Source organism: Pleurodeles waltl, chromosome 1_1 (genome assembly GCF_031143425.1).
Source record: "Pleurodeles waltl isolate 20211129_DDA chromosome 1_1, aPleWal1.hap1.20221129, whole genome shotgun sequence".
NCBI lineage: Eukaryota > Metazoa > Chordata > Amphibia > Caudata > Salamandridae > Pleurodeles > Pleurodeles waltl.
Window position 1 is genome coordinate 448,431,816 of NC_090436.1, and position 22,626 is coordinate 448,454,441.

At 44.3% G+C, this 22,626-nt stretch overlaps 1 protein-coding gene across 1 annotated transcript in view; it reads left to right on the forward strand.

Moving 5' to 3' along the window:
* The window catches only part of ATG10 (autophagy related 10), a 718,554-nt gene that overhangs the window by 27,187 nt on the left and 668,741 nt on the right, over positions 1–22,626 (forward strand). The window contains exon 2 of the mRNA XM_069224673.1: positions 7,518–7,559. The gene's annotated coding sequence lies outside the window, so the exon portion shown is untranslated. The remainder of the gene's footprint in view (positions 1–7,517; positions 7,560–22,626) is intronic.

Here is a 22,626-nt window from a genome sequence, read left to right on the forward strand (position 1 = left end):
TCCCCAGCTGGGCCTCCACCGTCTTCCGTGCCCAGCGTCTCAGGTCCTTTCACTGTGTGCGACAGTGTGTACTCCGCCTGCCATAGACCCCCAGGGTCCATACGTCCTTGGTGATGGCACACCATACACCCTTCTTTTGATGGGCGCTGACCTGCAGAGGCAATACAGACAGGAAAACACCATTAGACAAACAGTCCAGCAAGTTACACAAATGTTCATCCATACCCGTTTATAGCACTATTGGAACACACATAGCCCAGCACCCAATGTGCACCCAGCCAGGAGGACATCCCTCCCCCCTTACACGGAGCCGTCAAACACACCTCCATACTTGCATGCTGCATGCATTGTGCCCACAGTGTACTCACCTGTTAGTCTAGAGGCCCATACAGCAGTCCGTACTCTGGTAGGACCCCATCCACCAGTCTCTCCAACTCCTCCGAAGTGAAGGTTGAAGCCTTTTCCCCGGTCACACGGGCCATGGTAGGTTCCAGACACAGGTCACAGCAGCACATGCAGTGTAGGTCCTCTCCAATGGAACGTCAGGTAGCAAGTGAGGAATCAGATAGAAAATGTCTGTCACGTCCGCGGCAGTGCATACCATCACCACTGGCGTAGATCTCCATTCGCCACTGTACCTCATACGGCCAAATATTATCCAATGAGGAATTGCATGGCGGTTCACGACTGCCTCCCACCACAGCGCACAACATCAGCGGAATTACCTCACTTCCACCTGTCCCTCCACACAGGACAGGTGGATGCCATTTCATGGGGGGGGCAGCCCTATGGAATCATGCTGCGTCACTGGAGAAATAGGCACATTCTGGACAAATAACACTGACCCATTACATGTTTACAGAATGTTAACTACTGTTGTGGTTCCAATGTTCAGTGATCACTCTTGTGTTCCTTAGATACCTACCGCTGCGGAATAATAGGAGATAGAGACATGCACCAGTGTACAGTCCTCTGGTGGACTTGGCTAGACTGGAGGACAGGCACATTATACTCACCTACAGACTGGACAGGGCCACAGAACTGTGTGCCCAGATGGAACCTGACCTGATCTCAGCTATCCGTCATACCACTGGGATACTCTCTCTTGTGCAAGTGCTATCTGTACTCCATTTCCTGGCTACTGGTTCTTTCCAAGTGACAGTGGGCTTGGCAGAAGGAATGTCACAGCCAATGTTCTCAAATGTGCTGACAAGAGTGTTGTCTGCCCTGATAAAACACATCTGCAGCTACATTGTTTTCCCCCAGGTTCAGGATTTGGCCACAGTGAAAGAAGAGATTTATGCAATGGGACATATCCCCAACATAATTGGGGAGATTGATGGTACACATATTGCATTTGTCCCCCAATGCCAGAATGAACAAGTGTTCAGGAATTGCAAGAGTTTCCACTCCATGAATGTTCAGATGGTGTGCTTGGCGGACCAGTACATCTCCCACGTCAATGCTAAGTACCCTGGGTCGGTGCATGATGCCTTTGTCCTGAGGAATAGCAGCATCCCAAATGTGATGGGCCAACTATAGAGGCACAGAATGTGGCTAATAGGTGAGCCCTGGTTCCCACCCAGTATATGTTGGTGTATGGGTATGGTGTGGGTCATATAGGATAGTGTGTGGCTAAATGTTGTCCCTCAATATTTGCAGGTGACTCTGGTTACCTAAACCAGGGTTTTGCAAAGTTGGTCTGGAGAGCCGGGTCCATGCCAGATTTTTAGCATATCCACATTTAGAAGAATGTAGATTTCTGAAACATCTTTTTTCTAAATGTGGATATGCTAAAAACCTAGCATGGACCCGGCTCTCTAGGACAGACTTTGCAGAACCCTGACCTAAACCTATCATGGCTGCTGAACCCTGTGAGGAATGCCAGGACAAGGGCAGAAGAACGTTATAATGAGGCACATGGGTGAACCAGAAGGATCATTGAGAGATCCTTTTGCCACCTGAAGGCCAGGTTCCAGTGCCTCCATCTGGCAGGTGGATCCCTGTGCTACTCACCCAAGACGGTCTGCCAGATAGTAGTGGCATGCTGCATGTTGCACAACCTGGCCCTCAGACGACATGTGCCTTTTCTGCAGGAGGAGGAGACTGGAGATGCCCTTGTGGCAGCAGTTGACACTGTGGACAGTGAGGATGAGGAGGCAGAGGATGAGGACAACAGAACATATGTGATCCGTCAATAATTCCAATGACACACAGGTAAGACAGTGTTACTTTACATTTCAATGACTTTGGCTGTAATCTGTGTGGCAATGGCAGGCTGATCCTTCCTGCCTCTATGCCCACTTACTGTTCCCTCTGGCAATTCATTTTGCAAAAGTTGGTGATTTGACAAATATTCCTGGTGTGATCACTACAGCCAGCTACAGGTCATTAATCTATGCTCATTCTATGTACAGTTCATTTGCAATGTTTGTACCTGTTTCAAAAAATACATATTTGAAATACATTACGTACTCCAAATAGATTTTTGTCAAAGGGTGGTTATTGAAGTGCTAACATATAGGGGGGAAGTGCAATGGGATGGGGTGGTGATGGAGGAATTGGGTATTGTTCCAGTCTGTTTGTAGCACAGGTGCATTGTCCAAGGGGACATAGCAAGGGGAGCAATGGCAGTTCTGAGTGGGACACAAGGGGGACAATCAGGAGAGACTCATTTCCTGGTGGGGGTCTTGGCATGTGTCTCTGGCTTCTGTCTGGATCGCAGGGAACGTTTTTGGGGTGGTTTACCTTCTGCAAGTGGAGGGGTGCTGGTGCCCTGTGAGTCCTGTGGCGGGGCCTCCTGGCCACTAGCGGCAGCGGAGGTGGATGGCTGTTCAGATGTCTGGCTAGTGGCAGGGGCCCGCTGGTATGAGACTGCCTCCCTCATAATGTTGGCCATGGAGATCAGGGTGTTGTTGATGGCCTGCAAGTCTTCCCTGATCTCTGATACTGTCCCTCCTGCAGCTGCTTGTTCTCCTGCACGTTGTCCAGGATCTGGTCCATTGTGTCCTGGGAATGTTGGTAGGCTCCCGGGATCTTGGAGAGTGCCTCCGGGAGAGTCGGTTCCCTGGACCTGTCCTCCCCCGGCACACAGCAGTCCTCCCAGTTTCACTGTTGGCCTGTGCCTCTGTCCCCTGAACCGTGTGCCCACTGCCACTGACCCCAGGTCCCTGATTGTCTTGTGTGCGAGGTGTGGCCTGGGGTCCCTGTAGAGGTGGACACACTGCTGATTGACGTGTCCTGGGGACAGAGGTGTGGGTACGCTGGGTGGGTGCTGTGGTGTTGTTTCCTGATGGGGGAGGCTCTGTGGTGGTCTGTGACTGGGCTTGGATAACCGGCTGTCCAGTGGTACCTGATGGGCTAGGTAGATTGTCCAGATCCTGAAGACCAGAGTTACAGTCATCACTGTGGGCCTCTTCTGTTGGGGGACTGGATAGTGCTGGCACCTCCTCTCTGGTGACATTGCCTGGGGTACCTGTGGGGATGTAAATGATGTGTTATGGTTTATGTGTATGACATATTGTACATCCCTGGCTTCCCCTTTATGGTTGGATTTGCCCTGCCAGCTTTCACTTTTATATGTTAGTGTACGGTGGGATTGTTAGTTCTCTAAGCTGTGCATGCTTTAGTGATGAGTGTCCATGCAGGGCTGTGAGGGGTGTCCATGCATTGGTACAGCATGCAGGGCTTGGCTTTGGGATAAGTGAGATGTGATGGTGGAGTGTGTGGGATGGAGTGGAGTGATGGGAGTGAGGGTATGTGATGGCATGCAGGTAGGGGGATGATGACTGTTGAAAGTTGACTTATCAGAGTCCAGTCCTCCTCTGACTCTAGCCAGGCCCTCAGGATGCAGTATTGCGAAGGCTTGCACCTCCCATGCTTGAGTTGTGGGGGAGGAGGTTGGGGTCCACCGCCAATCCTCTGGATAGCGAACTGGTGTCTTGCTGCTATGGAACGTACCTTCCCGCGTAGGTCGTCCCTTGTTCTAGGGTGCTGTCCCATGGCATTGACCCTGTCCACGATTCTCCTCCATAGCTCCATCTTCCTAGCTATAGATATTTGCTGCACCTGTGCTCCAAATACCCGTGGCTCTACCCTGACAATTTCCTCCACTATGACCCTTAGCTCATCCTCCGTGAAATGGGGGTGTCTTTGTGGTGCCATGGATGTTATGTGAGGTGTGTTGGTGAGGGTGTGTTGGGTAATGTGTTGGGGTGTTTGATGTGGAGTGCGTGAGTGGTGTATAGGTGTGAGTAGTGTGTGGCTCTAGTTGTGTCAGTGGTCTTGGTGTCTTTCTGTTGGCAATGATTTTTAATCGTAAAGGGTTGTGGGTAATGTGGGTGTGTGTTTTATAGTGGTGTGGGTGTGGTGTGTGTATGGGTGTCAGGTGTGTGTTGTTTGAATTGTCCAATGTGGTGGTATTTTGTATGTGGGTGCCCATTATGAGCGCAGCAGTATGTACTGCCAATGGTTTAACCGCTGTTGAATGTCCACTGTGGTGATTCGTGGGTCATAATGTGATGGGCTTTGTTCTGTTGGTGTAACGGTGTGGGTTTTGACACTGCCACTTTATCACTGACCTTTGGGCTGGCGGATTTGTGTATGTGGCTGAGTTCTGTCAGATTGGTGTGTGTGTGTGTCATAATATGGTCAACGGATATCCGCCGCTGCCGCGGTAAGTTGGCGGGCATCAGCGTGGTAGTAAGCGGGATTTACCGCCAATGTCATAATGAGGGCCTATATGTTCCCCTTCTTACAAAACATATACATTCTCTCTGCTGCTGTCTTCCTAAAGGAAAAGAGTTTCTTAAAAAGTTTACTTTCCAACATAAGTTTTCTCTCCACTGTCAGAACTACTACTCTAATGTCCTTTAGAATGTTTCCATATTTCATGTCAGAAGCTTGACGCATATTTTTCACACGATCCTTTTACTGAAAATATTGCAAACTGTTGGCATTGCCAATATTTCCCAATGACTTTCGAGTCTCTTCATACAAAAGAGTTTTGAAACTTACAGTAGTAAGTTGTAGTAGGTCTCCAAAAACAATCAAGGGCCAGATGTACCAAAGGATTTTACCCATTCTGTATCTATGGGAAAAAGCTTTCGTACATATGGCCCCAAATGTTTTCCTTTAAACAAGATGTTACATTCAGTTTTTTAAATCTCTTGCTTTCGTAGGTGGACAAAGGCAAGCATTAGATTGGAAATCATGCTTACCTCAATAATCAAAAGCTTAATTTTCTTCAAAACTCTTGCTACCTCATGACAAGCTTCACCAGATAACTTCTGGGGACACACTAACTTCAGGAGGAGGACTACATATCCCAGACTGCTCTTTGGCCCCAGGAGGCGGACATTTTCTGGCACAGCTGCTCCCACTCGCCACACCAACGAGTGCTATAAAGCGCTAGGGAGCACACCGCAGCGCGGGATGCGCTAACTTCAGGAGGGGTACTACATATCCCAGACTGCTCTTTGGCCCTCGGAGGCAGCCATTTTCTGGCACAGCTGCTCCCACTCGCCGCACCAACGAGCGCTATAAAGCACTAGGGAGCCCACTGCAACGCGGGACGAGCTAACTTCAGGGGAGGAACTACATATCCCAGACTGCTCTTTGGCCCCAGGAGGCGGACATTTTCTGGCACAGCTGCTCCCACGCACCACACCAACGAACGAGCGCTATGAAGCGCTAGGGAGACCACCGCAGCGCAGAATGCATGTATGATGCGCCTGGGCCAACGGCGGCCCATCCATGCCCGTCGGAGCCCAGAGGAGGCTGGGCTGGGCCACCCCCTAACATTTACTATCACGTAGGCCTTGCTGGTGTTTTTCTCTACCGTTGTAGCCTGCATTGTTCTATTGATCTAACTGATTATTAAGTGCGTATCCATTGATCAAAGCACTTTTGATGGGCAAAAGGAAAGCAAATTAGGGCGGGGCAGGGGTGGTACTAAGAAAAACGGAAAAGGCAAAGGCATGTAACTAACAATTGTGTTATGGATAGAACTGATAATCTCCTGGGTAAATGTGAGGACATTTTAACCTCTTCCCCAGATAGCGTCTCCAATGATACCATGTGCAAGCACTCCCAAGTTAGGAACGGGGTGTGTCATAAGAAAATCCCAGATACAGTTAAAAAATGTGGGCCACAGGTTTTAGCTACTACAGGGAGGGCAGAAATGTTATCACCCATGTTCCCTTAATATCAGTGAATGAGCCATCACTCGCTGTTAGTGACGCTCTTCAATGTACCAACAGCTTCAGCCCCCTAAACAATATTTCAGACCCATACGACGATCCTGACTTAAGTAGTATGGTGGGTGGGACAGTCGACACAAACGTGAACTCAGATCGGTCCAATGCTCAGTACATCTCATGTATACAAGACCTAAAGAGTGAGGTGTCAGAGCTTAAATCTATGGTAAATTCTTTAACCTCAATAGTCAAACAGTTAATTTCTTCAGATGCCACGGCCATGATGGATTGTGTTTGTAGTCCCAAATTTAATCCCGCGAGCCCCCTGGTGAAGTTGCCCACATTGCCTGTGACTAGTTGTAATAATAGTCATATTTGTGTTTCCTGTCCTGTTGCCGTTGGCTTAACACCTGGCCAACCTCCAGTAGGTAACAGGACTGGGAACTCTTATCAGCCTTCCACACATATCAGCTTAGCGGTGGTCAAGGAATCAAGGTTCTGCTGTCAAATTTCTAAACCTATGAATGACAATGTCCCAAATTGCGTTGTACCGTCTGTTATTGACCGGACCCAATTTAATAACACTGTTCTAATGGTCAACGTCCCTAAATTACATCCATTGGCCCAAAGAGAAGGGGGAGATTCTGTTAGAAACAAGGCGATCCATTGATTCGCTATGTGAGAGGTTGCTATTCTGTAATACGTGAGGATATAATTGAAGCAGTTAGAATGCCTGATCTAGATACACGCAATAATATGATAAAATTGACACTTAGGGACGGGAGCATGGTGGATAATTTGGTGGCCCTAGAAGCGAGGACAAGTGCCCCTGAACAATCTTGTATTCAGTTCAAATACCCTAGGTTCTCCTCGTATCATGGGGCCTGGCTTACCCACCATTCAGCAGGTAACCCATCTTTTCTTAATGAGAACGATTGACTTGGAATACCATCTGAAACCCTAGTTGATTTACCCTCTGACTCACATGAAATAATTGTCACTGGTCTGGTTGCTTCTTCTAACATTGATGCCACAAGCACTCACGCTCCTCTTTTTGACAGACTCCATCAGTTTACTCAAGACCAATCGCTCAATTGTGATATTATTGCACTCTCTTTGGCCGATCAACCTTGTAACCGTATTGGTGCGGAGGAATCAGTCAGGACAGGGTTTTGGTATGCAAAAGGTTTAATTTTTTTTGAGTTTGGTGGGATACTGATCAGGTACGTATACGTCTTTCTTCGGGGGCTGTGGATAGGGTGCTTGGATGTTCTTGAGGTTTGTTCTTCACTCTTCTCTTTCTGTCTCCTTGTCTCACAGGTTTCCCCGGGAAGCGCATGTGGAGAGAAGAGAATAATAGCGGTAAGTGATCAGGGTAATTTTATCTATTTTGTCTCCTTATGGTTTACTTATTTTCTTTTCCTGTCTCTCTTTCCCTCTCAGGGTCTTATTTGTCTGACTGGTTTTCGTTTTACTATGCGCTTTCCTCTTTCTGTTTCCTCTTGGTCTAGTTCTTGTGCTTCTTGTCTCTTTGCTCCTGTTCTGTGCCCATACGAACCTGTGCGCAGTGCCTTGGGTGGACTACTCTGGATACTGTGCTCTATTGTGGCCAGTTGTAAGTGCTTTTCCTCTCCCCCCCTCCACACACCCCTCTCAGTGCCCGTGCCCTTTTATTCTCCCCCCCTTCCTCTCTCTCTCTCACTCTCGTTCAGGGACGTGGTCCCACGCACCTGAACTGCCATGCTTCTCCAGAAGCGTGGCAGGATGCAGCGTTCCGTCCTCCCGGTCGCCTGTTGCAGGTGATCCCGTCAAACGTCTTCTCCTTGAGCGGAATACTGGTTTCGCCGTCTCCAGGTTCTGTTCGGGCTCCGCTCTCCTTCTTCCTCGTCCGCCTCTCTCTCGCCGATTTCCTCCTCCGGTGGGCCTTTCTCGTCTTCTGTCTGATCTCCAGCTTCCTCCTCACAACCTCTGAATGCCGTATGTTCTGACATCGGCGCTTTTGACCTCCCGGCGTCCCGCCACTGCCGACCGTCCCACCAGGAGGCCGGGAAGCCCGGGATCACAAGAGGCAGCGTCAGCACAAGCGAGGGCCATGTGCAGGCGAACTGGTTCCAGCCCGTCATAAACCTTATCTGTCAATTCAGAATCAGGCAGCTAATTGTGAGAACATTACATCTATGGTCAGGTCAGGTCCCGTAGATAGATTCCACCAGTTAACCCAGGACCTACTGGCCAATTGTGATAGTACTGCACCCCTCCCTCACCAATTTTATCTGCCAAATCAAAATCAGGAAGCCACTCCGGCAAATATCACATCTGTGGTTAGGGCACCTCCCCAAAGCGTTGGGGTGCGATATGTTTCCTGGAACGCAGCAGGTTTGAGATCTGTCCTCCCCCTTCCAACCTTTACTTCTTTTATTGAGGAACATGACCTACGTCTTTTCCAGGAGACATGGTCGATTGATCCACTTTTTCGGTCTGGTTATTTAAATGTTTATATTCCTGCTCTTCCCGGTACCAGGGGTAGGTCATCTGCTGGTTTAACAAGTTGTGCCAGAACGTCATTAAATTGTTGCATATCTCAGCTACCCATCAATTCCCCTGACCTATTAAGTCTTCGGTTATCATTTGGGGTAAACGTAATTGTGATAATTTTTAACATCTATATTAGAGGTGTCAGTGGGGGTCGGGCTTCAGAAACCCTTTGTGTCCTAGAGACATTTCTGCGGAAATGTCCCCAGCATTATAAAATCATTGTGGCAGGTGATTTCAATGTCATGTTTGAACCTCTTGATTGGGATAATCTTGAGTTTACTCAGGAGGAAGATTGGTTATGGTCTGTTCCCGCCTTGGACATTCCGCCCATCAAAAGGTGGTCGCAAGTTGCCATTCACGCATATCTTTGACTATTGAATTTGGGCTCAGAGCACTCAATGGTAGGACTAAATCTGATACAAAGGGTTGCCATACTTATAACAAGGTCAACCACACTAGCAGAATTGATTATTGCATAATTGACATAAGATTGTGGCCCCTAGTCATCAATAGGACGGTTACTGAGAGAACTGAGAGCGATCATAACCCACTCTCAGTCCATATGTCTGCTCTGTGCAATCAAATGTTTATCAATACCCCAGCTGTATCACCCGTGGGAACTGGTTTGGCTAAAGACAAACGCCACCTGCAGTGGAACAAGGTTTTGGCCCGACCAGATATTATTAGTGCTGCTAATGATGTTCTGAAGACCTCATTGATGTGTTTAGAGGCGGGCTCCGCAATTCCCAATGATGAAATACGTTTAATTCAAAGCTCATGCTTTGAGGGTATTACGGTCCATTTTACAAGTAGATATAGTTTCTGGTGGTGGGAGGTCTAAGAGTAGACATCGTTGGTTTAATACAGAATGTCAGTCATCGAACAAGCACTTAATCCAAGCTATTAAATCTAAGGATGTAGATGCCAATCGTACAGCTAAGAAGTCATATAAATCAGCTGTTTGTAAAGCCAAGCGTGAGCAAGATGACAAATGGTGGGCTGCACTTAATGATGCTTCACGTGAGAGGAACTGTAGTGAATTTTGGTCCCTGGTGGCACGCGGCCCTGAAAATAGCGCATTGAATATTACAACAAATATTGCTCCAATGGAGTGGGTAGATCATTTTAGCAGACTTTACTCTCCTGATCATTGTAGTATGGTTTCGGAACATAAGGACTCTTGTTCAATTATTATCCCAATCCCTAGCCCTCCAACAATGCAATTGTTTTCCCTCGCGGATATAGTTCATTCATTGGGTACTCTAAAGTGTAGGAGGGCGTCTGGCCCTGATGGTGTCCCGGCAGACCTATTTCTGACACTGAAGTACGGTCAAGATATATTACTATCATATCAAATGCAATAGTGACTGGGGCACCAATCCCTTAATCATGGAAGGGTGCTATTGTAGTCCCAATTTTTAAAAAGGGTGATAGAGCCCCTCTGTTGTAATTATAGGCCAAATAGCCTATTAGACTGTGTGCAGAAAGTGTTTTGTCACTGCCTTCTGGGCAAGATCCAAGATTGGATGACTGAATGTGGCTGGCTTTCATAGGAAAATTTCCACTATTGAACAAGCCTTCAGGTTTTTTCTTTTATAGTGGAAAACAGTTTTTATTGTCAAAGGGAATTTGTATGTTGCCTTTGTGGACTTGGAATCCGCGTTTGATTTAGTGCCTCGTAATAAGCTGTGGGAAGTTCTTTCTGTGATGGCAATTCCTGAGCATATTCTTGCATTATTAATACGGCTTCATGAGGATAATTATGCGTGTGTTAGGTGGGGTGACAAGGGGCAGCTAATTGTCAGAATCCAAGTGTCAAGGGGAGTACATCAAGGGTGTGTCCTTGCTCCCACTTTCTTTCTTTATGTATCAATGATATTGTTTCCTCTTCACTCAGAGTGGAGGCTGATGCACCATCATTAGACACACACAAAATTACGGTCCTGATATTTGCAGATGATACACTTTTGATATCTAAAACCCCAAGCGGATTATGAAAACTCCTTACATACTTTGAGGAATTTTGTTCAGCACGGGGTCTGGAAATCAACACTTCCAAAACCACATTAATGATGTTCAATCCTCATAGATCCTTCAAAGGAAAGTTTATGCTCAAAGGTACTCCACTTGAAAAGGTGAACACATTTAGTTACCTGGGCTTAATGTTAACAGAGAAAATGTCTTGGAAGTCACATATTGCAAAGCAGGTGTTAAAACTAAAGCACACTACGGGGGTTTTAATTGAGGATTTTTATCTTTCATACACTAAGCCAATACGTCCTGCAGTCCAGATTTACGAAGCTAAAATTGTGAGCTCAGCTCTTTATGGTGCCGAACTATGGGGCTATGCCAAAGCTCAAGAACTATCAATTTCTGAAAAGAATTTTTAAGAAATCTTCTTTCTCTCCCATCAAGCACTCCTCTGTTTCCTCTCTTTAAGGACCTAGGCATGACGAGAATAGGCTACAAGGCTCGCCTATGTCCTCTCTTGTATTGGTGGCGTCTTTGGACTACCCCAGAGCTTGCCTCCTTTACTGCAGCCCTGCAGGTCATTTTAGAAACTGATCGCTCTCTTAGTATTTCTTGGCTCAGACATATCAAAGTGTTACTTTATTCGCCTGGGCTCAGGGAACTCTGGGATTCTCCAACTACTGCCTCCTTTCCGTTGAAACTCGACCTCAAAAAACAGTATTGGAAGATGGTAGTCTCTGAGGACTGGAAGTAGCACTTCACTCTACACTGTCGTGATTTTGCTGACCTAAAAGATATCTGCAAATACAAGGCTTTCCGGGATATAATCTTGGTGCCTAAAGAAAGGAAATTGTACTGCCAGTTTCGTGTAGGATCCTTGCCATTAAGATCATTTACCAACCATTGGTCACCTCAGGGGACAATTACTTGTCCAGTTTGTAAAGCACATATTGAGAATCTTCCTCATGTTTTATTTGTTTGCCCTGCCTGTGCTGCCTCTCGCAGAAAATGGCTGGCCCCTGCCTGTAGATTGCTGGGAGTCCGTAGGTCCCATGCTGCCCTTCAAATTCTTAGATCAGACACTCGTTCGACTTTGGTAATTGCTGTTGCAAAGTTGCCTGGGGCAAGTTGGATTCTTAGAGCTAAATTTTTATCTGTATGATGGTTTTAGTAACTATGTATCAAAAATGCTCTGGAAAAGCACTTAGGTTTTATTCTTTTAATATGTACTGTATATAGTTTATATATTTATTGTGTATTTATTCTGTTGTTGCTATGTGCCTTTATGGCCCTTGTGGCCGAAATAAAGTTCTTTGATGATGATGAACTTCTGGTATTCCAGTTTATTGTCATGTTCTACAGGTAGTATAGGTAGTCTATGTAATGTTATTCCCTTGATATTGTGTACAGCTAATCCAGTAGGTGCTGTTACTACATGAAATAAGAATTTAAAATTCTCGCAGGAGTTTACAGCCACGTTTTCAATAACTAATTAAATTTTGTTTTTCATGTTTCGCTAAGCATCCATCACATGCACGTACTGCATATTTTCTTTCTTATATGTTTTCACTTACATTACTTCTATAGCTGTAGCTTTGAAGAATTTCATAAAGGCATTTGTCTTCTAGTTGTGGGCTTCTTCTTAGAGAGTATGTATCCACATATTTGATTTTACAGTATCCATACTTTCTGGGTCAAGCTCTGCCAGGTACTGAATTTCAAAGGAAATAGTTCAATACTCCGATTCTTGTAGTAGACAGACCAAAACCTACCCAGACTATTCCTTTTGATTTTGATAACTAACTTGCCAAACTCAATCTGTCACAGGCTTCATGGGAACCCATTTCCCTATCGGAAAGAATGTGCAAGCTGAAAGAATACAATTTCTTGCTAAGTGTCTTCTCTACAGAAATCTCCTCCGACATCTCCTACATTTCAGTTTTTTCAGATTTTGTGATGTACAATGTGACATACAGAGCCACAGCAATGGAGTTATCAGCAACAATTTGAATGTCCATCATATCATTCCATGTTTTTAAAATCACAGGATTGTAGTCATTAATATATTTGGAATCTTCACCTCTTTTTAAGTTGTCTGCGTTCTTTGGTGATGGCCCTGTTAGTGTTTGTATAAAAAATGTCTTTGGACCTGTACGTACGATGACAGTACCTCCCATATCTATGTTTTCTTTAAACGCAAAACTTGTTCTCTGAGATGTTTGTCACTACTCTGTTTTGAAATGGCACGACATACTGTTGTATAAAAGACTCATCACTTTCTGCTCCAAATTTGAGTGCGTTTTTTATCCATTGTAGCATGTGAATGTGAGGAGCACCTCTTGCCTGGTACTCTTTCCTCCAAAAGAAATCACTTACTTCCACAAGAGGAGGATTGCTCTTGTTGCAGATAAAAGCAAGCATAGCTTGGAACCTGCGGTTGAAATATCTACAAACATTAGCAGGATCTAATGAGCACAAATCTCCAGCTGTCTTCAAATTGATATCTTTTAGATTATAGTTTGCTTCCCTCAAGAATTCAATAAGATCATCCCACGCATACTCTGTGCAACTCAATGTCAAAAACCAGGTTAGTGGTCCTAGTTTTCTCAACATACACTTCAGTTCTCCATGACAACAGAACCAGTATTCGTTGTTGCAGCGATGGCACACCAATAAATTAATGAAGTTATATTCTAAGTTTTCATCCTTTTCTTGCACTTTGTCAACAAAATCCGAGCAAACATATTTTGAAGATTAACTGCTGTTTTTAAAATGTGATTCACTGCATACGAAAGTCCAGACAAGTTACTCTCAAATAGAAGGTGAAATATGTATGGGATACAAAGTCTGAATCTTGGGTACTCTGAATACAATCATGTTGATCATATTCAGCTGCTGGTATTTGTATGGGCCGGTCACCATACCAACCTCCTAATCCTGTGGGAAACAAGTGGGGGAAACAGCGTGCCTCTAAACTGTTTTCCCACTCACTCATTTGAGCTCCTTTCGCTTGCTTCATTGGAAAAGGTTGTTAGCTTCAACAATGACTTCTTTAGAATGTAATGAATTGAAACTGTAGTGCTCACACATTTTTTCTGACCGGGATGGATCTACTTTTTCTATTTATCCACTTGGTACCGAACTGTCATCATCATCAACATTTGGAACATCAGTCTCAACATTAACATTTTTGTAATAAACATTATTTTGTACCAGGTATAATGTTGCTTGTTCAACTTTATTAACATCAACCAATCTTGCCAAATTGTTTTATCCTTAGTCGGTACACCATTTACCAGAACAATAAGTGGATCTTCATTGTCTTTCTCTATTCCTACAGTTCCAATTTGTTACTGTAATGGCAAATACACTACTCTTCCTTTAAGGCCTTTCAATAACCCTGTTAGATGCAATTTACCCATTTTTGGTTCCAATCATAAAATCTCTTGAAATGGATGAATAGTTTGTAGAAGGATAGATTCATATCCATTTAAGTCTTGTAATTGTTCTGGAATAGTCACAAGTCCTAACCTGTTATACACTGCTCTAGGTGGTGTTTTCTCATCCTTTAACTTATCATAGCAGTACTTACATATAACTTGCAGAGTGGACAAGTCAAAACACTTCTCTGCAAATAAATAAACAGCAAATTCTTGCCACTTTTCTTTGTTTTCCCCTTCAGTTTTAGGAAACAAGTCTACATTTTGTGTTTGACTTTTTTAGTGAGTGTGTCTGTAGCAAATGCAAGCATAGTTTGACTTTTCAGAACAAGTTGTATTAAACTTTATAATCTCTTGTGCAAAATTCTCAGTAGGAATACCTGCACTCTCTTCTTCAATAACTGTACCTACCAATTCATAATTCTTCCTAGATTCTTCTTCTTGACCAAAGAACTGAAACTGCACATCCTCACAAACTTTTTCTACTTCTTGTATGGTAACATGCAAAAGTACTCTATCCATCTCTCCTAAACATAAAGCTGGAAGCTTCACAAAGCAAAGTCTCCCAACTAAACTTTATATTTTTGAATGGTGAACCGACAACATCCTAAAGTGATGAAAAGTGTTTTGGCACACTTTCTTGGATAAGCATGCTAATAAATGTCCATGTAAATTTGAATGCTTTCTAACTTTACAATATAACAAAACTTGTAATACGGAGGAGGGGATATCTGTCATGTTTGTGATGGAGTACCCCATCCGCCTAGGTCGTAATCAGGCCCTTAGTTTTGTGTTTAAATAACAATGCGCCTCTCTCTGTTATTATATATGACTGTCTGAATCATTGTTTCAGTTTATGAATGAACGTCTGCTTCACTGCTGTATAGTGTGTATCAATATATGCTTGGGTATCTTCTCACCTACATTAGTGTTTCTCTAGGTATATTAGTCTATACATAACTGTGACACTGGGTGTGTTAGCATATTCATCAATCTATGCCAGGGAGTTTAATTGCATATATAAATATATGTATGCTTGTTTTACTGTATGGATTAGAGTCTAAGCAGGTCTATCAGTGTATTTATAAGTTTGTTTTATATATGTGCTACTGTGTACATAATGCTATACATAGGTGGTCATTATGCCCCAATGTGGCAGTCACACTGCCAATAGGCTGGCGGTGAGGACCACCACATTATGAGTGTGGTGGGTTGGTCTCAGCCAACCCCCTACATCTCCACCATACCGGCATGGTGGTATGAACCGTCTGGCAGGAGATGTTCATCTTCGACCCGGCAGTCCACAGAGGACCGCCGGCGGTATTAGGAGCCGGTCCACTGCTATGGTTTCCGTGGCGGTAGCAACGCCACAAAAACCATGATGGTAGGGCTACAGGTGACAGGGAATTCCTTCCCTGTCACTAGTAGACGGCTCCACCCCCAGCAAGTACCTAACTCCCCCAATCCCCCTACAGTCACAGCACCTCCCAACCGACTTCTCATATAGCGCCCCCTCCCCGCATACATACACACAGACATTCACATACACCACACATACACCCACTCACCTACACTTCCAGACACGTATCCACTCACACTCATCCATATACACATTCACTCACAAGCATACAACCACCCATACACCACAACACTCATAGACACATTCACAACCGCACATACACATGCTTACACACATGCAAACACCACAACACTCAAGGTTGCATTCACACACGCACACACATGCCTACACACATGCAGGCACCACACACTCAGACACGCACACACAACACCCCCCACTCTTACACTCCCCTCCCCTGTTGGACACCCTATTTACGTTGTCCAGCAAGGAGGTCATCCGGCAGGGAAGGGCCGCTCCCACCGCCGGCAGCGCCCCGCCAGTAGGACATCGCCAGGCCATATTAATGGTCTTAATATGGCTGGTGGCGTACTTCTGGTGGGTCGGTGCAGGTGGTAGCACCGCTAGTGCGCCACCACCTACCAGCATGGCTAGTGCCGGATATCCGCCCATAGTGTGGCGGAAATCCGGCAGTACCCATTGTATGGCACGTGGAAGACCGCCAACACTGGTGGTCTTCTGGTGCCTGTGGCTTTGGCGGTCTCGCTCAGAGACCGCCAAAGTCATAATGAGGGCCATAGTGTTTTATTGAATCCATCAGACTCCTATTATGTTGAAGCCACATAAATATCATTTATTCCCAGCTTTAGAAATCTACGAATTCATCACATTCCTACACCATCTTTATTTAATCTATTTTGTTATTTTTCTTTAATTGACCCCATTTTTTCTTCTTTCCATCTCAGCTCCATTCTGCAGCACACAAATAAATAGGAGAACTCCTCTCATGATTGCTTTTGTCTAGGATGGTATCATTTCTTGCACAAAAACATTCATCACCACATCACAGGCAGCCATGCACCATGTTGAAAGCCGTCTGCTTTAGCACTATCCAGAAATGTATTCATCGTTGCAAAGATACAGTTCAGATATTTAGTCTGATTTGTACATACAGTACATTTCTCACATGTTAAAGTTGGGCAGGGTAACACTACAAAGCACTTGCTATACTGCTTTGCATCATAGGCCTTGCAAATGAGCCCTATATGTCTTTCATTATAAGCACATACCATCCTTCCTTCCTAGCTCAGACATAACCTCTCTGTAGGAAAAAAGGAACTATAAGTCTTTCTAAGTGTTTTCAAATGCCAAATCAACTTGCAAGTTCAAGCATGCACAAAAACATCTATAGTACTATATTAAAAGCATGGTTGTAAATCTTGTACTTTTATTCATTCTATAAAATTATACATACATTGCTACATATATAAACAAAATTATCAAAGCCTCTCTGTCTATACCTGACTTAAAATAGTTCCATGTACATCATATACACTTTAATCACTTTTATTTACAAACACAGCTTGGTTTAAAACTAATGCTGTAATTCACACACCTGTTAATAGCTTTCGTGATAGATAAAAAGCTGTCAGAATATACCTTCTACTTTTTTTTATAACAATGAAATCTCAGCATAAGAAAACAACCAGTAATGGCAAACTGTTCAGGTTTGCTCTCAATGATGCCCTCCTAATTATCTAATCACAAACTGTGTTTCATCTTTTATTTATGTTGTGCCACATCTGATTGGTTAGTGGCTGTTAACCCTTTCTTGTCTTTTTCGGTAAGAAGCCCAATCTGGTCCTGTGTGCTCTTGGAGTCGCAACTCTGTCGTGGAGCCCAGTGCGGTCACCCTGTGTAACTTCGCGACAGAGTTGTGACTCAAGTCGGGGGGTTGAAAATATATATTCCATTATTTTTTTCAACCATTTCTTCAACATTTTACATCCTGTGATATCCTGCGAATCAAGTTGGGGAGTTAAAAATATATTTCCCATTATTTTTTTCAACAATTTCTACAACATTTTACATCCTGTGATGTCACTGAATTGAAAACAATATTCATTATATTTATTTGTATAAGGAAACAGCTCTTATTTTATAAAATGCATGTGTCTTTTAAAAGTTCACCTTCCCCCACATTCTTTCACCTCAACTGCCACGCCATAGCAACCATCCTTAGAACACTGTACTGTAACAGTAGTTCAAAAGTTAATTGCATTTTTGTTTACCAGCATACTAGCTTCAATGTCTGCTGTAGCAGGTGTGGTTGACTATTACAGAATGCTAGCATATCCAGAATGGCTTTACTTAATTTTGGAGAAATAAGAACCAATCACTAAATGACTAACAATATTTTACACCACAACCTATTTTTATCTACCAATCTATACACAAAATCCAATCAAAATTACCCTTTTAAAAAAAATATTTTTCTCCCTCCATTTTAAACACCTGACATTTAGAAAACTCCATCATTCAGCTGGAGCCTTCTACTGTGTGTTACTGCTCCTTCCTTTCAAAATGTTCAGAGTGTGGATTGTAGGTCACAGCTATGTTTATTGGGCTAGTGAATATGCTAGAAAGAGTGGCATTAACAGGGACCTGGGTTTGCCTAATATGGATATTTCTTGGGTTAGCCAAAGAGCTTTAAAGTGGCAACAATTGCTTCCATTGGTCGAATGTATTAGTGATTGCCAACCCTGTCACCTCATGATTGTGCACTGTGGTGGTAATGACTTGGGCACACTGACTGGGTAAGACTGGAATTCCTAATGAAGGATACCTTTGTTCAGTTAATGCACCTTTCCCTCTCACTGCCTTTGTGTTCTCTAATATATGCAAGAGGCAGAAATGGAAGTGGTCAACTGAATTCTGTCCACATATAAACAAAGCCAGGAAACGTATTCCAGAATTCCTCAGAGACCATAACATGGGCTCAAGCTACAATAATAACCTGCACTTTGACATGGATGGGATATATAGAAAAGATTGTGTTCACTTCACAGATGAGGGCAACACAGTGTTTCTGAGCAACATAAAACTCTGCAACCACTTTTATATGTACTAATCATATACACACAAACACAAAGGCTCTTCTTAGAGCTGCCACCCTGTATCCAAAGCTTAATTTAAATTTTAAAGCAAATGTGATTTTTTTAAACAAAAAGGAGTCGCGACTCCTTTGCGGATTTGCAAGTCAAAAGCACAAATTCAATGCACAACACCTAACTTATTTTTCATATGTTTTATTTCCACTCTCCACGTAGCAGTACATTTCTCAATACCTCAGTGGAAGTATAATTGGGTATATTAATGGATGCGCGAGTGGGAAAGTGCATGAGTGTGTGACTGTGTCGGTGAGTGGGTATCTGAGTGTCTCAGTGGGTCTGTGAGTGGGTGTGTGAATGTCTAAGGGGGTCTGTAAGTGGTTGTGTGAGTATCTGAGTGCATCTGTAAGTGGGTGTATAAGTGTCACTGGGTCTGTGAGTGGGGGCACGAAGGTCTCAGTGGATCTCTAAGTGGGTGTACGAGTGTCAGTGGGTCTGTGAGTGGGTACATGATTGTGTGAATGGGTGTGTGAATGTGTGTGAGAGTGCCTTAGTGGGTCTGTGAGTGGCTGTTTGAATGTCATCGGGTCTGTGAGTGGGTGCATAAGAGTCTGAGTGGGTCTGTTAGTGGGTGTATAACTGTCAGTGGGTCTGTGAATGGGTGCATGAGTGTCTGCCTGGGTCTGTGCCTGGGTATCTGAGTAGGTCTGTGAGTGTGTGTCTGAGTTTCTGAGTGTGTCTCTGAGTGGGTGTGTGAGTGTCTGAGTGGGTATGTGAGTGGGTGTATGAGTGCCACCGGATCTGCGAGTGGGTGCTTGAGGGTCTGAGTGGGTCTGTGAGCGGGGCAGGGGAGTTACAGCAGGTCCGTGAGTGGGTGTGATTGTCTAAGTGGGTCTGTGAATGGGTGCATGAGTTTGTGCCTGGGTCTGTGTCTGGGTATCTGAGTAGGTCTGTGAGTGTGTGTCTGAGTTTCTGAGTGGGTCTGTGAGTGTCTAAGTGGGTCTGTGAGTGGGTGTATGAGTGCCACCGGATCTGCGAGTGGGTGCTTGAGGGTCTGAGTGGGTCTGTGAGCGGGGCAGGGGAGTTTCAGCAGGTCTGTGAGTGGGTGTGTGAGGGTCTAAGTGGGTCTGTGAGGTGAGTGGTTGTGTGAGTATTTGAGTGCATCTGTGAGTGGGTGTATGAGTGTCACTGGGTCTGTGAGTGGGTGAATGGGGGGTCTCAGTGGATCTCTAAGTGGGTGTATAAGTGTCTGTGGGTTTGTGAGTGGGTACATGAGTGTGTGAATGGGTGTGTGAGTGTGTGTGTGAATGTGTGTGAGAGTGTCTCAGTGGGTGTGTGAGTGGGTGTGTGAGTGCCTTAGTGGGTCTGTGAGTGGCTGTTTGAGTGTCACTGGGTCTGTTAGTGGGTGTATATCTGTCAGTGGGTCTGTGAATGGGTGCATGAGTGTGTCTCTGGCTCTGTGTCTGGGTATCTGAGTAGGTCTGTGAGTGCGTGTCTGAGTGTGTGTGTGTGTGGGTGTGTGAGTGTCTGAGTGGTTCTTTGAGTAGGTGTATGAGTGACACCGGATCTGCGAGTGGGTGCTTGTGGGTCTGAGTCGGTCTGTGAGCGGGGGCATGAGAGTCTAAGTGGGTCTATGAGTGGGTGTATTACTGTCAGTGGGTCCGTGAGTGGGTGTATGAGTATGTGTCTGGGTCTGTGACTGGGTATCTGAGTGCCTGGGTGGGTCTGTGAGTGGGTGTGTGAGTGAGTGCATTTCTGAGTGAGTGTGAATGCCTGAGTTGGTTTGTGAGTGGGATTGTTAGTGGGTGCTTGACTGTCTCAGTGGGTCTGTGAGTGGGTGTATGATGGTCAGAGTGGGTCTGTGAGTGGGTATGTAAGTGTCTGAGTGGGTCTGTGAGTGGGTGTATTAGTCTTACTCGGTCTGCGAGTGGGTGGTTGAGGGTCTAAGTGACTCTGTGAGTGGGTGCATAAGAATCTAAGTGGCTGTATAAGTGTCAGTGGGTCTGTGAGTGGGTGCAAGAGTGCGTGACTGGGTGTGTGAGTGGATATGTGAGTGTCTAAATGGGTTTGTAATTGGGTTTATGATGGTCAGATTGGGTCTATGAGTGGGTGAATGCCTGAGTGGGTCTGACCGTGTGTATAACAATGAGTATGTGAATATATATATATATTTTTCTTTATCAGCTGGATTTGCGACCCCGGCGTGATGTTACATAGGGGACCGCGCTAAGCATCGTGACGGAGTCAGAACTCCACAAACATCAATAAAAAAAGGAGTTTTAACTTTTTTAAACTCATAATGGGTCCCTCACAAACAGATTCATTATCCCCATGGGGTCAGAGTACCACTACTTAGACATCTTCTATTAATTTGTCAGTGCAAATCAATCACCCAGGACCATTGCCAGTCGATTAAATGGCAGCTGCAACTTTCTGAGCAGCTTGCGGCCATCCATTCACAGGGCGGATTTGCGAAGTTCCGCTCAGAACAGATCCGCATATATATATATTTATATATATATATATATATACACACACACAAATGTGTTTTTCAGTTAATTATAAGAAAACCACTGAACTGATTTACACCAAATCGCAAAAAAGGTTGTTTTCTGGACCAGGACCTACTTTTCTGCATAATTTGGTGTAATTCCGTCCAGTAGTTTCGGCGCTATCGCTGTTCAAAATCCCTATAGAAAAATGAATGGAGAAAAAGTGTTTTGGGATCCCCCATTTGCTCAGCAACCCCCTCCCCACCCCCGCCCCCTAGACTGATCACCACATAACATTCCAGACAGCAGCTGACATGACTGGTGAATTGTTTAGGAAGATTTAGTGAAGATTTGACAAATGGTGCCAAAGAAATAGGCAAGTAAAAAACACTTTTTCTATAGAAACTAGGTCCTAACTATAACTACCTGGTGGCGACTGCTACTAGATAATATATATACTGCACACACAATGCAGGTCGACTCTAAGGCTGCTCCAATATGCTTCACACACGTTGCTCTTCAAAATACAAGAACAGCTCAGACACTCTTGAATGCAAAAACACCACTTTATTTGTGACATCTTCCAACGTGTTTCGGCCACACTGGGCTTTTCTCATGGGTAAAGGGAGTTCAGATCCCAGTGTGAGTATATGTGTACCAATACCATAATAAAGGAACTGGTTCAGCACGGATACAAAATGCAATTGCATATATAAACAGCAATCTGAGAGAAAGGTGATGTATATTCTGCCAAGAATTTTGTTAGAAGTTTGAATGATAGCAACTATAACCTGCATTTCACTGGTAACATTAGGAGAGACTCAGTAGAGTTTTTGGATGTGTAAGTAAAGGGAAGGGGTGAGCAACTTGAAATAAGGTTATTTTGCAAACTCACGGCTGGTAATTGTATTCTTTTTGCAACCAGTTTGCATCCTAAACACTTGATTTTCAGCACACCTTATGGGAAACTTTTGAGAGTTACAATTTGGTTTAGCTCTCAAAAACTAGATAACTACCTACTGGCAACCACCAGTAGTCAATACATATATACATATATGTATTAATCAACTTTACAAGAAAGTCCAATCCATATTCCACATATTTTACACTTTAATATATTAATATACACATTTTCAAAAGTGTTAAGAACCTATAGTCTGTACAAATACCTATAAAAGAAGTTATTGGTTCAAAATTGATGATTGAAGAGATTTGTTCCACACTTAAATCAGCACACTTCAAAAGAAGCAAAAGAGTTCTCCTGCACCTACTCATCAGTCAGAGATAAGCTCAAGAGGCAAAGGTTATGTAAAGTTTATTTGTAGGCTTGAACTCTTCACCCAATCACATCGCTGCATTTGTTTTAAACTTTTTTTACTGGAACAGTTGCTATTGGTTCAACCAATGTGTAACCGATCTTCATGTGCAAGCTTCACTGTGACCCTTATGTATTGGGATCCACGTATCCATATCAGCGCTCAGCGTGCCCCCGTGTAGCTCAGCGATTGATCTGCAGATTCACAA